Below are 17,504 nucleotides of genomic sequence, written 5' to 3'. Positions count from 1 at the left end.
AGGCAGTTTCCTTTCTCCTGGAGGCTATTGAGTATTTGGAACTCTCTTCCTCAAGGCCAGGTAGGCATAGAGTCTCAATATTATGAAGGCAGAACAGAGGTAGATTGATTTTGTATATCAAAGGATGAATGATTATTGGGTGTAGACAGCAATGCTGAACTAAGGTTACACTAAGATCAGCTGTGATCTTAGTAAAGTGATGGAGCAAGCCTGAGGGGCTGACTTGTCTAACCCTGCTTTGAATTTGTACGTTCAGCGGTTTGTGAGTTCTGACCTTCATCAAGGCCACAGGGACTGAAACTATTCTTTCCTCCTCTTTCTCAACTTGTTTCCTTAGCTCTAGTTTTATCTTAACCTGTGCAATGAAAACAAGGTGGGCTGGAGCCAAGGCCCTACCTTGACCCATTGACTTCAAAGGAGAGTAAAACCAGAATGGGTATATGTGTCCCATTATCTTGCAGGCATCCAGGGGATGTTCAAGTAAAATCGATGCTCTTGTCCCTTTTTCCTTCAGTCCAGTTAGCTGGGCTGTGGGGTTTTCTCAGTGCAACCAGCAGCTGTGATGACCCAGCATAGCTATAGTCATAGAGTCGGACAGCACGGAAAGAGGCCCTTTGGCCCACCAGGTCCTTGCTGACCATTAATTTCCCATCTATGCCAATCCCATTTAACAGAATTTGGTCCATCGCCTCCTATGCCTTGGTGATTCAAATGCTCCTCTAGATACTACTTAAATATTGTGTAGTCTTCTGGAATCTGGAGCAACAAACAATCTGCTGGAGGAACTCAGCAGGTCAAGCAGCGCCTGTGGGAGGAAAGGAATTGTCAGTGCTTTGGGCTGAAGCTCAGCACTCTCCCTCTGCCTCTGTCTGTCTGTCTCTCTCTGTCACTCTCTCTCCCTCTCTCTCTTGCTCTCTCGCTTACTTTCTCTCTTTCCTGTGAAAGTTGTGAACGCTGCCCCTTGCAGCTGCATGTTTAAATTTATTCAGGATACTACAGGATGAGTTGAAGGCTAGCACTGTTTGGGGGTGGTGGGGGGTAATTTCTCCAAGAACGCGACTCGGGAGGGAAGAACTATTTGCTTCTATGGCTTTTGCCAACAGGGCAGTGCAGCCTTCAAGAACGGAGGAATCTATGAGGTTCTTAAACCCAAAAATTAAAAGCTCATTGTAAGCTTGAGGAACAGTACCTCAGCTTCTGACCGCACATTGCAACCTGATGAAAAACACAATGATGCTGGAGGAAATCGGCGGGCCGGGCAGCATCCGTGGAGAAAAGCAGGCGGTCAACGTTTCTGGTCAAGACCCTTCTTCAGAAGAAGTGTAGCCTTCTAGTCATTCACGGCTTGGGTTCTGGATTTAAGAGGATACTGCCATCAGTGAAATGAAGAAGGGTCCTGACCCGAAACGTTGACCGCCTGCTTTTCTCCACGGATGCTACCTGGCCTGCTGAGTTCCTCCGGCATCATCGTGTTTTTCATCTGGATTCCAGCATCTGCAGTCCTTTGTTTCTCGAGCACATTGCAACCTTCCTGATTCAGCAATGAATTTCAAATGATTCAGCTGTTCCAGTCTTACATCTCATACTTGTAGCATTCACAGTTTATTTTCCCTCCACTTCTGTTACTTCAGATATCATTAATTTCCTCCCACTTGCACCCCTCTCAGAGCGATCAGGCAGTGTTGACCACCCTTTAGCAACCTGTCTCAGCCACCAAAACCCCATTGTTGTTCATTTCATCTCTTCTGGTTTCCTCTCTTTCGTGGATGGTCTTCACTGGCAGGCATGGTAATGTAGCGGTTAGCGTAACGCTTTACAGCGCCAGCGACCCGGGTTCAAATCCGGCCGCTGTCTGTAAGGAGTTGATACGTTCTCTCTGTGTCTGCGTGGGTTTCCTCCGGGTGCTCCGGTTTCCTCCCACATTCCAAAGACGTACGGGTTAGGAAATTGTGGGCATGTTATGTTGGCACCAGAAGCGTGGCGACACTTGCGGGCTGCCCCCAGAACACTGTAAGCAAAAAGATGCATTTCACTGTGTGTTTCGATGTACATGTGACTAATAAAGAAATCTTATCTTATTTAGCTTATTTAGGGCAATGAGACCAATTGCTGACAGCATCGCAACTAAGTCCCAATATTGTCCTTACCCAACATTGCATTTTGCACCAGGAAATTCTGAACGAGCAGGAGGTATGGGGAATCTTTGCCCCCAGTTTTGCAGGAGGAAACGTAGCACCACCATGTGCTTCGACTAACAGCATTGATAAAGTATCAGACCTGGGCTCTTCGGGCGACTAGCAAGCCTTGGCCATCCTCTCTCAGCCAGCACCACCACCATTTGTATTATTCAATCTCTGTTGCTCTCTACTCAATTACAGACATTCCTTCTGTTCTCCACACTCCCTCCCCTTCTCTTCAACATAACGCATGATTGCTTCCTGACCTTTCATTCTTCTGATGAAAGATCATCGCCCTGAAACTCTGTTTCCTTCTCCGCAGAGGCTGCCTGATTTGCTGAGCATTTCCTTCATATTCTGCTTTAGCTTCTCCTGTGCCGTGTGACTGATCAAATAGTTTACAAATAATCTCTGGAGAGCATCCAAGAAGCAGCTGGTCATGTAGAAAGTGTTGGTGAGTCCACTCCCTGGGCAAAGTTCACACTAACAGGAGGACATTATGAAGCATCCAACCAAGATTTATCTCCCATTTTAAGGCTTGGACAGCCAGAGCCTGCTTCTAGTCATTCACAGCCTGGGCTCTGGATTAGAGGATACTACCATCAGTGAAATGAAGAAAGTTGTCTGTAAAACTTTAACATTAAATGTGGGCTCTAATCTTTCTACTGTGGCAGGTCTCAAATTTGTTTGAACCCCCCTCCCCTCTCCCCTCACACTCATATTTACATATCGCACACACACACGCACACACACACATACACACGCACATACACACAGACGCACATACATACACACACACGCACATGTATGCACATATACTCATACACACATATGCACACACACACACTCACACAGACACACACACACGCGCACACACATTCAGACACAGACACACACACATACACGCACACACACTCACATATGCATTCACACACACTCACAGACAGATACACACATACGCACACACATACACACACACACACATACACACATATGCATACACACACTCACACAACACACACACACACATACACACACATACACACACACACACATACACACATATGCACACAGACACAGACACACACACACAGACACACACACACACACTCACGTACACACATATGCACACACACAGACACACACACTCATACACACACACACACATACACACACACACACATGCATACGCACACACATACATGCACACACACTCACATACACACATATGTATACACACACACTTACTTCGAGTGAGGAATACATAGTAATAATGTGGTTACGTTTCAAGTGAGAAAATGCAAATTCCAATTATGTGACATATCAGGTGGGAAAATATAACTTCCAGACGTGCCAATTCCTTTATTTTGTTCTTCTGTTGTGAAAGCCTGAGTTAACTGTAGAATCGTTGCAGATGAAGTGGTGTTCCAGAAACAAACTGTTCCATGAGGTGCAGCAGGGTTTCTATTGCTCTGTTTTTGTTTCTCTATTGAAGTGCCTTTCTAATGGTTCTCAACTCAACAGAGATCTGACCATTTTGAATTTTCAAAGAATTTGGGGATGCATCCAAACTTCTGGAGCCCTAGTTATTACCGTCTTGTGAATTTCACATTTTCTGTGGAGAGTCAAAAACCACAGGGACTTGGAGAAGAAAAGGAATGTTTAATTTCAGCAAATACACAGCTCTCTCACTCTGTCTCTGTCTGATTTCATCTTATAGATTTACTGAGCCTTCGGTTCTCTCATGGACGGCCTGGATATCAGTTTGGTGAATCTCTGAATGGATGGACCATAGAGACTTTACCGTACAACTGTCTGACCCTGTTAACGTAGACACAGTTTGTCACTCTTCCCACAGGTGTGAAAATCTGAAATAAAAGGTGAAAATTTTGAAATATTCCAAGGACATAGACAGAGAGAGAGAGAGAGAGAGAGAGAGAGAGAGAGAGAAAGAGAGAAACACACACACACATAGCCTCTAGGTAACATTGTTTATCAGAATGGCAATAACATTTTGTTCTGGGTAATTTCACATTCACTAAAAGTGGTACTGATCCATTGTTCCCTTGCTAAACATCAGTTAATGGGAATGTACCGGACAAATGGAGCCCTATTCTTCAGCCCTTTAGTAGCAACAGAAAGAAAATCAGGTGGGGGAAGCAAGAGTCAACCCTGATGCTGAAATTCTGAAATAACAGCACAAAATCCTGGAAGTACTTAGTATGAGGTGCTGTCTGACCTGTTGAACATTCTCAGTATCTTCTGTTTATCTTTCAGTAATATTAGAATGATATCATACAAATCCAAATACATTGACCCTCAAGTTATGAAACCACTCTCGCTGGGAAGTAGATGAAGCAGATACATTGTGTTCTAGTAGCAATGTTCTGCATCCACAGGCAAATGGGACTAAGCTTAGATGGGAATCTTGGTCGGCATGGACCAGTTGGGCCAAAGGGCCTGTTTCCTTGCTGTTTGACTCTATATGATTTTCTAACTATTAATTTAAGTGATCTGAACCCAACTTAGAATAAAGTCCCTCTGTTGGCTCAACCAGTTTAGAAATATCACTTGTATCAGCAAATCTGCTCATTAACATTGGCTGTCAGTGCAATCCCTGAGTTTGAATTTACATATAAGGATATCCATTGTGTTTCTAAGGACCAATAAACATGCAGCCAAGCCACTTAATGGCATATCACAAGGTCAGTCTCCAGCTACCATTTTCAAAACTTTTGGGGGGGGGGGGGGGTGGTGGGAAATTGGCCTCATCTCAACATGTTATTTTAGTCCTGCTCCACACAACATAGATCCAAAAGCAAAAGAAAACCTGCAGATGCTGGAAATCTGAAATAAAATCAGAACTACGTTGGAATTACTCAGCAGGTCAGGCAGCATCTGTGGAGAAAGAAACAGAGTTAAGGCATCAAGTCAAAGGCCTTTCATCGATTGAAAGATCATTGGCCTGAAACATCTGTATCTTTTTTTCTCTCTCCACAGATCCTGCCTGACCTGCTGAATATTTCTAACATTTACTGTTTTTACAATACAACACAGACATTGTCCTGCTCAAAACAGTAAAAACCATTACTTTTCTCACGAGCTGCTGTGACCAGAGAGAGGAGTGTGAAACCTATTGTAAGTGCTGAACAAAAAGCAGAATATAAAAGACCCAGCTTTGCAGTGTCTGTGTAGTTAGGTTGTACGTGGTAACTTAACATATTAAAATATTTCTTTATTAGTCACATGTACATTGAAACACACAGTGAAATGCGTCTTTTTTTGCGTAGAGTGTTCTGGGGGCAGCAACACCAACATTTCAGAAATTATGATGATGGAGATGATATGAATGGGATGCCTAGGAATGTATGATAGTCAAAGTTATTGTCGAATTTATATTTTGGTAAATAACAAAAGGCTCCAGCCTTGCCTGTATTAATGAAGCGTTAACACACATTAAACATGCTTCGCAGGTTCAGAAACATAAAAATTTAAGCGGTAGAAGTTCGAGTGGTCTGCATGGTCGCTGGAGCCTGCTCTGCCATTTGTTAAGGTTGTACCTTATATTGTGCTCCATCCACTTTGTCACTTGATCCCCAGCACTGAGGTTACGTTGAATCCCCACTGTAATCATTCCATGAATGCACGAAAAGTTATGTAAAGGTATGGCTGTTTACTTTTGAGGCATGACACTTCATATTTACCTGTTGAGTCTTTAAACTGTTTGTGCAAACCAAATGTTCCAGACTATCTGTGAAATTACTGTGTGGTTGAGAATCAGACACGTGACTCCCCTATCCAATGGAATAATAAAATACATCAATTAAAGTAAATGTACAGACCTACTTAACTCAACAAAGGCAAACACAGATAAGAGAGAACAGAATGTTCCATGCTTAAAGGCTTGTTACACCTACCCAGTAACCTAGGCTGAGTTGAAGCTTATTCTAGCTGATGTTTTTTGGCCCCTCTCCCCTGAACCCACCTTGTGGTTATAGAACCATAGAACCATAGAACACAATACAGCACAATACAGGCCCTTCAGCCCTTGATTTCACTTCAATTTTACCGACTCCAAACTTTAGCCTTACCATCCATTAATGCTTTGCCCTCGTTTATTCCCATTATCTGCCAAAAAGACAGGAAATATGATCTCAAATTCAAATCAGCAACTGAGTTTACAAGCTAGCAAGGCACTGAGGGTTGGTGATAATGAAACAAATGTAAACTTCTGTTGGGTGGCCTTGAGGAATTCTACACTAACCGACCGTGCAAATTCCTGCAGCTTTGAAGTATTATTTTCTTTAAACTGCAGAAATAATACAGAATGGAATATAAGCACTTTTTCCATGTTAAATCTCCTTAGTTATTTCCCAATGGATTCTTTGGGACTGATGATCATGAATCTCCCAAAAAATTGCAATGTCATGAGGGCATCTAAATATTTGTGGGAATTGCCATTAACTGACTGCAGGCCATCTGCACTGGTCCAGGGAAGTAACTAACCGTGGCTCTTAACACGCCTTCCCCATCCCCACCCCCATGATTATTAAAAGCACAGAATTAGCCGCTCAATTATGATTTGAAATGGTTCTTTTCAAATAGCTCAGCCAGTGCAATTTTCATAAAGGTTCAACTGGTAACGGCATGAAAATGTGAATACACAGTTGATGGCTCACAAGCAAGTGGTTTAATTAGCCAGGGTGAGGCTAGGGTGAACAAACCGCAGCGGAAGAACTTCAGGCAGATGGAGTGTTTTGCCGACTCAATATTTCAACTAAACACAAGTTTTCCCTCAAAGGTTTAAACAGATGGATTTCCCATCATCTATTAAACAATGCTACTTTTCTGAGTGTGCACTTGTGTCTCGAATGGCCAGAGAGAGCTGGTGGGTGTCATCAAGGGTGTGCAGGCACAGTAGTGTAGCGGTTAGCATAATACTATTACAGCGCCAGAGACCTGGGTTCAATTCCGGCCACTGTCTGTAAGGAGTTTGTACGTTCTCCCCCCTGTCTGCGTGGGTTTCCTCTAGGTTCTCTGGTTTCCCCCCACATTCCAAAGATGTACAGGTTAGGAAGTTGTGGGCATGCTATGTTGGCACCGGAAGTGTGGCGACACTTGCGGGCTGCCCCCCAGAACACTTTGCAAAAGATGCATTTCACTGTGGGTTTCGATGTACATGTGACAATAAAGAAACCTTCTCTTGTCTTATCCTATTTTGGGGAAGCAAAACAGGAGAAAAGGTTAGGGGAGAAGAGAGCTGACTCCGGTGTACGCTGTGGGAAAACCATCCCATGTAAATTCTTTTCTGTGGCCTGCTTATTGTAAATGGTGAGAGGGTCTAAATCTGTACCTTGTCCCTGTGAATGGTGGAACGATCATCTCGGCTCATCCCTACTCTCCTCTCCTACTGTCCCTCCTCTTAATGAACATACAGTGATGGGAAAACTGTTGGCCAGCGTGGAAGTGGCCCATTCAGATGAAAGCAGGAGACTGGCATGAGGCTGTGGCTCACTGAGTAGAACTCTTGCCTCTCAATCTGAAGATCATGTCCCACTTCAATTAATCCAACCTGGCACTCACAATGCAGCATTTAAAGAAGTGTCAGAGAAACAAAGGACTGCAGAGGCTGGAATCTAGATGAGAAACATGATGACGCTGGAGGAACTCAGCAGACCGGGCAGCATCCGTGGAGAAACACAGGCGGTCAATGTTTCGGGTCAGGACCCTTCTTAAGCACCGAAGATAGGAAAAGGGGAAGCCCAATATATAGGAGGGAAAAGCAGAGCAGTGATAGGTGGACAAAAGAGGGGAGGTGGGGTGGGCACAGGGTGGTGATAGGTAGATGCAGGTAAGAGATGGTGATAGGCAGGTGTGGGGGAGGAGGCGAGAGCAGGTCCAGCAGGGGATGGGCCAAAGGGAAGGAGATAGAGGGAAAAAAGGAGCTAGGAAGGGGAAGAAGAGAAGAATCATGGTGGGGAGGGGGAGGGAGGTTGTGTGGAAGGGGTGTGGGGGTTACCTAAAGTGGGAGAATTCAATATTCATGCCGTTAGGCTGCAAGGTTCCAAGATGGAAAATGAGGTGCTGTTCCTCCAGTCTGCGCTTGGAATTCTCCTGGCAGTGGAGGAGGCCGAGGACTGACATATCAGTGACAGTGTGGGAGGGGGAGTTGAAGTGACCGGCAACGGGGAGATGCAGATTGCAGTTACGGACAGAGTGCAGGTGTTCTGCGAAATGGTCACCTAGTCTGCGTTTGGTCTCACCAATGTAGAGGAGGCCACACTTGGAGCGCCGAATGCAGTAGATGATATTAAGGGAGGTGCGGGTGAATCTCTGTCTCACCTGAAAGGACTGTTTTGGTCCCTGGATGGAGGTGATGGAGGTGGTGTAGGGGCAGGTGGTGAACCTATGGCGGGGGCGGTGGAAAGTTCCCGGGGTGCGAGCAGGATGGGTGGGGGGAGGTGTGGAGGAGTGAACTAGGGAGTCACGGAGAGAGCGGTCCTTGCAGAAGGCAGAAAGTGGTGGGGAGGGGAAGATATACTAGGTGGTGGGATCCTGATGGAAGTGGCGGAGAGTGTCATTGACTTACGGTGAGAGATACAGCACAGAAACAGGTCCTTCTGCACCAACCACCAAGCACCCATCATTACACTGGTCTTTTATACAGTGCTGCACTATCAAAGATACTGATTTGTTTGGCGAGACATAGAAAAATGAAACGAGTGGGTAAGTTCTCCTTGTTTTGGCCAATATTGTCCCTCAACCAACAGTATGAGAAACAAATTTTCTTGTTCATTTATTGCATTGTTTTTTTTGAGGTGGATCTTCCTTTGCCAGAATTTGTGTAATGCTATGGACGCAATTAGTGCCTGGAACAGGCTGCCTGAGGTAGCGGTGGAAGTAGATACGATAGTGGCGTGCATGAGGCTGTCAGATAGACACATGAATATGTAGGCAATGGAGGGATGTGGATCATGAAGAAATTTAGTTTAATTTGGCATCATGTTCAGTGCAGATATTGTGGGCCGAAGGGCCTGTTCCTACGTTCTATGTTCTAGTCTTTAAAAAGTAAACTCATTGGCTCCTTTAGGATCACAACTTCTCTGCCCAGGACTGCAAGAAACTGCAGAGAGTTGTGGACACAGCCCAGCGCGTCACTGACACCAATCTCCCCTCCTTGGACTCTGTCTATACCTCTCGTTGCCTTAGTGAAGCAGCCAGCAAAATCAAAGACCCCACCCACCCGGGTCATTCTCTCTTCTCTCCTCTTCCATCTGATAGAAGATACAGGAGCCTAAGGGCACGTACCACCAGGCTCAAGGACAGCTTCTATCCCATGGTGATAAGACTATTGAACGGTTCCCTTATACGATGAGATGGACTCTGACTTCACGATCTACCTTGTTGTGACCTTGCACCTTATTACACTGCACTTTCTCTGTAGTTGTGACACTTTACTCTGTACTTTAATTGTTTTTACCTGTACTACCTCAATGAACTCTGGACTAACTCAATGTAACTGCACTGTGTAATGAATTGACCTGTACGATTGGTATGCAAGACAAGTTTTTCACTGTACCTCGGTACAAGTGACAATAATAAACCAATACCAGTTATATGCAATTTCCAGTGCTTTTGTAGCTGGTATCATTCCAGCCAAGCTAGTAACAGAGATACAGCAATGTAGTGGGGAGGTCAGCCAGGGTCTTTCTCCCGATGACCTCTGCGAGGCACAGATTCCAGCTAGGACCAGGACGGCCTCATTAGTGGTGCCCTCTGAGTCAAACTAGTTCCTGGTCCTCATGCTGAGCGATGCCCCTATTGGTGAGGCAGCAGGGAGCAGGGAGCGTACAGCATCTGTGGAATCAAAGGCAACCTGCTGTGACTTCGGGAGAGGAGCCGAGGGAAGAAGAAAAGGAAATGGTTGTTCTTCCTCTACAGATGTCTGCACCAAGGGCCAGCGACGCTCCTGATGAAGGGTCTCGGCCCGAAACGTCGACTGTTTATTTCCCTCCATGGATGCTGCCTGACCTGCTGAGTTCCTCCGGTGTTTAGTGTGTGTTTGCCACACTATTCACACAATTTGTTCTTTTTTTCTCTGCTTACGGACATAGAGCACAGGAGACCTTCATTTTGGGATTAGGTTGACAGATCTGAAGTGCTCAAATTGCATTTTCACAGCTAATGATGTCATCTCAATCCTGTATTAACCTTCTAATCAATCCCAAATATATATTACTCAACTTCATTTCACTGAACAGAAATGCATATCGTTTAAACTGAATCCCTGAGTGGCCTCCGACTGTGAGGACTTAACCTGCTGGAATTTATGTTGCATCTTGAGCTATCAGATACCCTGATTTAATTTGCTTTACGTCAGTGAATTGATCGTCCCACTAAACTGCAGCCCCTCAGATTTATCTACAGAGCAGAAGGTTAACAGGCACAAACATTACTGATAAATCATGAAAGGAATGTCACATGGCCCAGCGTTTCTGTAAGTCCGTGTGAATCAGGGATTGTTGGGAGGGAGCACCAACAGGCCTTTAAGTGTCCAAGTCTATACTATGGGCTTTATAATTCATCCAATTCAGCAGCACTCACAGAATGTGGGCTCAGGTTAACTGAGGATAGGTGTACCTTTTACAGTAAGTAAGCCATTTAGGTTGACCATATTACAAACCTTCCCCATTCTCACTAGTGGCATCAAGGCTTGGTATGGAAACTCCAATGCACAGGAACACAAGAGGCTAGAGAGAATGGTGGATTCAGCCAGTTCCATCATGTGTACAGCTCACCCCACCATCGAGGACATCCATAAGCCTCAGGAAGGTGGCATCCATCATCAGGGACCCCCACCATCTGGGCCGTACCCTCTTGTCGATGTTGCCATCAGGCAGGAGGTACGGGAGCCTGAAGACCCACACCTCAAGGTTCAACAACAGCTTCTTCCCCACTGCCTTCAGGTCCTTCAAAACCCTGGCACTACCTCGGACTATATTTCTTTTCTCTCTCTCTCGTAATCTTGCATTAGTGTCGTTATGTTTATCTTGTCCTGTGAGTTATGTATAATTTATGTTAATTTATGTTAACTTACGTTTGTCCTGTTTGTACTGTACTGTGCTGCTGCTGCAAGAAGCTCATTGTCCTGGCACTTATACCCTGGCTATGTATGTCTTTGACAATGAACTTGAACTTGAACTTAAGGTCCATAGCCCGGGGGAGGCTGAGGAACCAGCAGGAGTATGGAAGATAGTCCATTCTTGCAATGGACCATTCTTGCTTTCTTTTAGAGAAAGTACTAGAGGCATCCCACTTGCAACGTAATGGTTTAATGCTGGAGCAAAAACTGGACTCGTAATGGTGGTCCTGCTGCTAGGTCGTAATGGTGGTCCTGCTGCTAGGTCAGTAGGGCATAGTTTTCTATGGTCACTCTCAACCAGCCCAAGAATAAAGGAAAATTGTTGTAGGTTATTGTATTGGAAGTTATTGACATGTTCCTTCTCCACCTCCTCCCCATGGCCAAAAGTCTTCTCTGTGAATTGAAGTGTGGATGTGTCCATCCAGAGGAATGGTGGACATAATCTTTGAAGAAGGAATCTCCATAAATCATAATAATATGGGGAAAGTTTGTAATATGGTCAACCTAAATGCATTACTTACCGTAAAAGGCAGAAAAGGATTAAGCCCAGCTCGAGTAGGAACTTTGAAGGTTACGTTAGTGCAGTAATTAGAGCAGAGAAGTGCTCAGACTGCAAGGCAGAGCTAATTGGAACAAAGATAGTCATGTAGGAGAGTACAAAGTAGACTACGAACAGAGAGGCGAGGTCACAGGATAAGTGAAAACGTCCACAAATCTATCTGTACATACAGATGACCTGGGGAGGAGTTTTTATCCTCAAGAAGGATGGGGGAACTGCTGTCAGGCAAGTCCAGCATAAATCAATAATTAATGATCAGAATCCACAGAGAAAAAGCAGGATTTTGATGATTCATTGTGAAACTGTAAAATCCACATGTAACTATCGTAACGTGAATACGATAAAGTACTGGAAGTATTTTGGGACAGCGAAGTATTTTTGACTCTCAGTTGAAGTACGCTGTAAAGTGGGGGAGAATAAACCGACATTCGAGAAACTCACCACAGCTGTACGGGTTTTCTTTGGTGTGCCGTCTTGATCTGAACTGTAATTAAGAGGGGTGACTGGGCCCCAGGTGAAAGCCAGACCTTGAGTGTGGGTTTACACACTAAATCCCTCCAACAATCTTCACTGTGCATCATCTTCAACAGGAATGCAGGGTACAGCACCAACAAGTACGGCCTTCTTCAACACAGAATTTAACTCTGTCAGTCGGTATTGGTATTGGTTTGTTATTGTCACATGTACCAAGATACAGAGAAAAGCATTGTTTAGTGTGCTATCCAGGCAGATCATGCCATACATAGGTACATCGAGGAAGGAAAAAGTAAAACAGAATGCAGAATATAGTGTTGCAGAGGAAATAAGGGCCACAATGAGGTAGATTGGGAGATCAAGAATTCCTCTTTTAGTGTATGAGAGGTCCTTTCAAGTGACAGATTATGGTAGGATAAAAGCTGTCCTTGAGCCTGGTGGTACATGTTCTCAAGGCTTTGTATCTTCTGTCCGATGGGAGAGGGGAGAAGAGAGAATGACCAGGGTAGGAGGGGTCCTTGATTATGTTGGCTGCTTTCCTGAGACAGCAGTAAGTGTAGAGGAGGCTGGTTTCCACGATGGACTGGGCTGTGTTCACAATGCACTGCAACGTCTTGCGGTCTCGGGCAGAGCAGTTGCCATTCCAAGCTGTGATGCATCTGGAAAGAGTGTCCAAAAATCAGGACTTCAAACATAGCCTCTGAACAGCAGTGATCTCTGCCCTCCTGTAGGCTTTGGAGACATGAACTACCTACTCCAGACACTTCAAGGCACTGGGAAAAGACACCCCAATGCTGTCTCCTTGATCTCCTCCCAAATCCATCTAAGGATAAACAAACCAATATCAATGTTGTCTCCCAGGCCAATACTTCTAGCATCAAGCTTATCAAAGCTCTCGATCAACCTCAATGGGCAGGCTGCCTCATTCACGTGCTTAACACCAAGACTTCTGAAATGGACCCTGCTCCATACTCTATCGTGGCAATAGATTATCAGGGAAAAAATTCAAGGTTGTCTCAACACCTCCTTTGAAGAAATGTAACCACAGTCATTCTTTCTTCTCCCCCCCTTTCATGAGGCAGAAGATACAAAAGTTTGAAAACACACCCCACCAGGCTCAAGGACAGCTTCTATCCTGCTGTTATAAAACTACTGAATGAACCTCTTGTACGATAAATCTGAACTATTGATCTCTCAATTTACCTCATTGTACCCCTTGCACCTTATTGTCTGCCTGCACTGCTCTTTTTCTGTAACGGTAGCACCAGAGTCTGCATTCTGTTATTGATTTTCCCTTTTTACTACCACAATGTACTTATATATGCAATGATCTGTCTGGATGGCATGCAAAACAACGCTTTTCACTGTATCTTGGCACATGTGACAATAATAAACCAATCACCGATTACTTCTTCACCAAATCATGAGAATGTGGCTGCTTAAAATGGAACAGCACTAAGAGCCTTGGGTTTCCTTGTCAGGAGCATGGGGAAGGCCATCAGGAAAGGCAGAAGGGGCATTTCACCTCCCAACCTAGCTGCCCACCCTATCAGCGACCTCCTGCCCATCTGTGGTAGAATATATGGCTTCCACATTGGCCTCAGAATGCACAAGAGAAGCAAGTCCTTTCTGGTGGATTCATAAGGAAAAAAAAAGGAAGGTTGTGGTGGCTACTCAAGTTGCTGGTAGTATAATGCAATCACCCAGTTAACAAAGTAAGGTACTGTAACAACCTCTCGCCCGACGGCAGTAAAACTAAGGAACTGATTGTTGACTTCAGGAAGGGGAAGGAGGGTGAACATGCACCAGTCTACATTGGGGGATCGGCGGTGGAGAAGGTCAGCAGCTTTAAATTCCTGGGTGTTAACATTTCGGATGTCCTGTCCCAAGGCCAGCACATAGATGCGATCACAAGGAAGGCACACCATCATCTTTACTTTCTTAGAAGGTTAAGGAGGTTCAGTTTGTCACCAAACACTCTAACAAATTTCTACAGGTGTACCGTTGAAAGTATCCTGACTAGTTGCATCATGGTCTGATACGGCAATTCAAATGTGCAGGAACGTAAGAAGCTGCAGGGAGTAGTGGACTCTGTACAGTACATCACGGGCACATCCCTCCCCACCATCGGGAGTATCTACAGGAGGCGCTGCCTCAAGAAGGCAACATCGATCATCAAAGATCCCCACCATCCGGGCCGTGCCATCTTCTCACAGCGACCATTGGGCAGGACGTACAGAAGCCTGAAGTCCCACACCACCAGGTTCAGGAACAGCCGCTTCCCTTCAACCATTCGGTTCTTGCCTAACCCTAATCACTACCTCAGTACAGCAACACTATGACCACTTTGCACTACAATGGATTTTGTTTTGTTCTAATTGTGTTCTTTCTTCTATAGTTTTCTATAATTTATGTTTAATTTATGTTTCTCTTGTGAATGTTGTGTATCTGATGCTATGTGTCTCTGATGCTGCTGAAAGTAAGTTTTTCATTGCGCCTGTGCACACATGTACTTGTGCATATGACAATAAACTTGACTTGAACAGAGACTGCGAAATGAAGGCAATTTTTCTTCATGGAAAGGCTAATATGCTGCAAAGTATTGGTTCCTTGCATGATTCAATTGTAAGTTTCAGACAGAAATTAAGTGCGTGGTACCAAGTACAACTATGAGCAATGTTGTAGATTAGCTGATAGTTAGGGAGAAGGTGGTGGAGGATGCAATGAGCAGAAGGTGGACTTCAGAGGACAAAGGCCGCTATGAGAAGAGAAACATTAATTATAAAATAATGAAACCATATCAGCAGTTTCTGGTTGCTGCCCTTCAGTTAAAGATTAAAATTAATAAATTTGCATAAGGTCTACTCAGCTGCAAGGAATTAGCTTTGAATAAATTAGTCTCTAATTAAACCCAATCGTGAAAGTGTGACAGGAGGAGCTGCTCAAATATTCTGAAGGGAGAGGGTGAGCAGCCAGAAGTCTTGGTACATGTTGGTACCAATGACATAGATAGAAAAAGAGAGGAGGTCCTGAAGGAAGATTACAGGGAGTTAGGAAGAAGGTTGAGAAGCATGACCTCCAGGGTAGTAATCTCAGGATTACTGCCCACGCCACGTGTGCTAATGAGGGTAAGAATAGCAGGATCAGGCAGATGAATGCGTGGCTGAGTAACTGGCGCAGGGGGAAGGGCTTCAAATTTTTGGATCATTGGGACCTATTTTGAGGGAGGTATGACCTATTCAAAAAGGATAGGTTACACCTGAACTCAAAGGGGACCAATATCCTGGCGGGAATGCTTAATATAGCTGTTGGAGAGGGTTTAAACTAATTTGGCAGGGGGAAGGAAACCAGGATGTTAGGATAGAGGAAGAGGTATATAGAAATAAGTCCAAGACAGTGTGCAGTGAAGATGGTAAGAAGGACAGGCAGGCAAAAAGACAAGATAATTTGCTGAGAAATAGAAATGCAGCGAAATTGGTAGCAGATTCTGGTCTAAATGTACTGTATTTAAATGCACATAGCATTAGAAATAAAGTGGATGACCTAGTGGCACAGCTACAGATTAAAAAATATGACATTGTGACAATCACCGAGTCATGGCTTTATGACGGATGTGATTGGGAACTGAATGTCGAAGGTTACACAGTGTATAGGAAGGATAGGCGGGTAGGCAGAGGGGGTGGTGTGGCCCTGATGGTTAGCAATGATATAAAATCAATAGAAAGAAGGGACATAGGGTCAGAAGAAGTAGAATCCTTATGGGTTGAGTTAAGAAATAGCAAGGGTAAAAGGACCCTAATAGCAGTTGTATATAGGCCCCCTAACAGCAGCCGGGATTGTGGACTACAGGTTACAGTTGGAAATAGAAAAAGCGTGTCAGAGAGACAATGTCAAGATAATTATGGGGGATTTTAACATGAAGGTGGATTGGGAAAGCTAGGAAGGTAGTGGATCTCAGGAGAGAGAGTTTGTGGAGTGTCTACGGGGTGGCTCTTTGGAGCACCTTGTTGATAAGCCCACCAGGGGATCGGCTGTTTTGGATCGGGTGTTGTGTAACGAGCCTGAGGTGATTAGGGAGCTAAAGGTAATGGAACCATTAGGAAGTAGCGATCACAATATGATTGAGTTCAGTTTCAAATTTGAGAAGGAGAAGCTGATATCAGGTGTATCGATATTTCAGTGGAACAAAGGAAATTTACAGTGGCATGAGAGAGGAACTGGCCCAAATTGATTGGAAATGTAAGCTAGTTGGAGGGACGGCAGAGCAGAAATTGATATACAAGAAATAAGGAAGGTGCGGGATAGATATATTCCAAGAAAAAAGAAGGTTATGAATAGAAAAATGGCATAAATGTGGCTAATGAGAGGTTAAGGCTAAAATAAGAGCAAAAAGGAGGGCATACAAGGAAGCAAAAATTAGTGGCAAACAGAAGGCTGGGAAACTTTTATAAAACTTACAGAAAGAAACTAAGAAGGTTATGAGGAAAGAAAAGATGAATTATGAAAGGAAGTTGGTAGATAACATTCAAAAGGATACTAAGAGTTTTTTTAAATATGTGAAGAGTAAAAGAGAGACACGGGTTGATATAGGACCAATTGAAAATGATGCGGGAGAGATTATAATGGATAACAAAGAGATGGCAGAGGAACTAAATGAGTATTTTGTATCGGTCTTCACTGTGGAGGACATCAGCAATATACCGGATAGTCAGGGGTCTCAGGGGATAGAACTGAGTTCAGTCAAGATTACTAGAGAGAAGGTGCTCGGGAAGTTAAATGGACTAAGGACAGATAAGCCAGACCGGATGAAGTACACCCTTGGGTTCTGAAGGAGGTGGCTTTAGAGATTGTGGAGGCATTGGTGATAATTTTTCAGGAATTGATAGACTCCGGAATGGTTCCAGAGGACTGGAAGGTCACTAATGTAGTTCCGCTGTATAAGAAAGGTGGGAGGCAGCATAAAGGAAATTACAGACTATTAGTCTGATATCAGTGGTCAGCAAGTTATTGGAATTGATCCTCAAGGACAAGGTTATGGAATACTTAGAGGTGCATGACAAGATAGGTCCAAGCCAGCATGGTTTCATGAAGGGAAGGTCCTGCCTGACCAACCTATTGGTGCTTTTTGAGGAAATCTCAGGTAGGATGGATC

This window comes from Pristis pectinata, chromosome 15 (assembly GCF_009764475.1).
Source record: "Pristis pectinata isolate sPriPec2 chromosome 15, sPriPec2.1.pri, whole genome shotgun sequence".
Classification (NCBI taxonomy): Eukaryota; Metazoa; Chordata; class Chondrichthyes; order Rhinopristiformes; family Pristidae; genus Pristis; species Pristis pectinata.
This window is presented reverse-complemented; position numbering follows the sequence as displayed.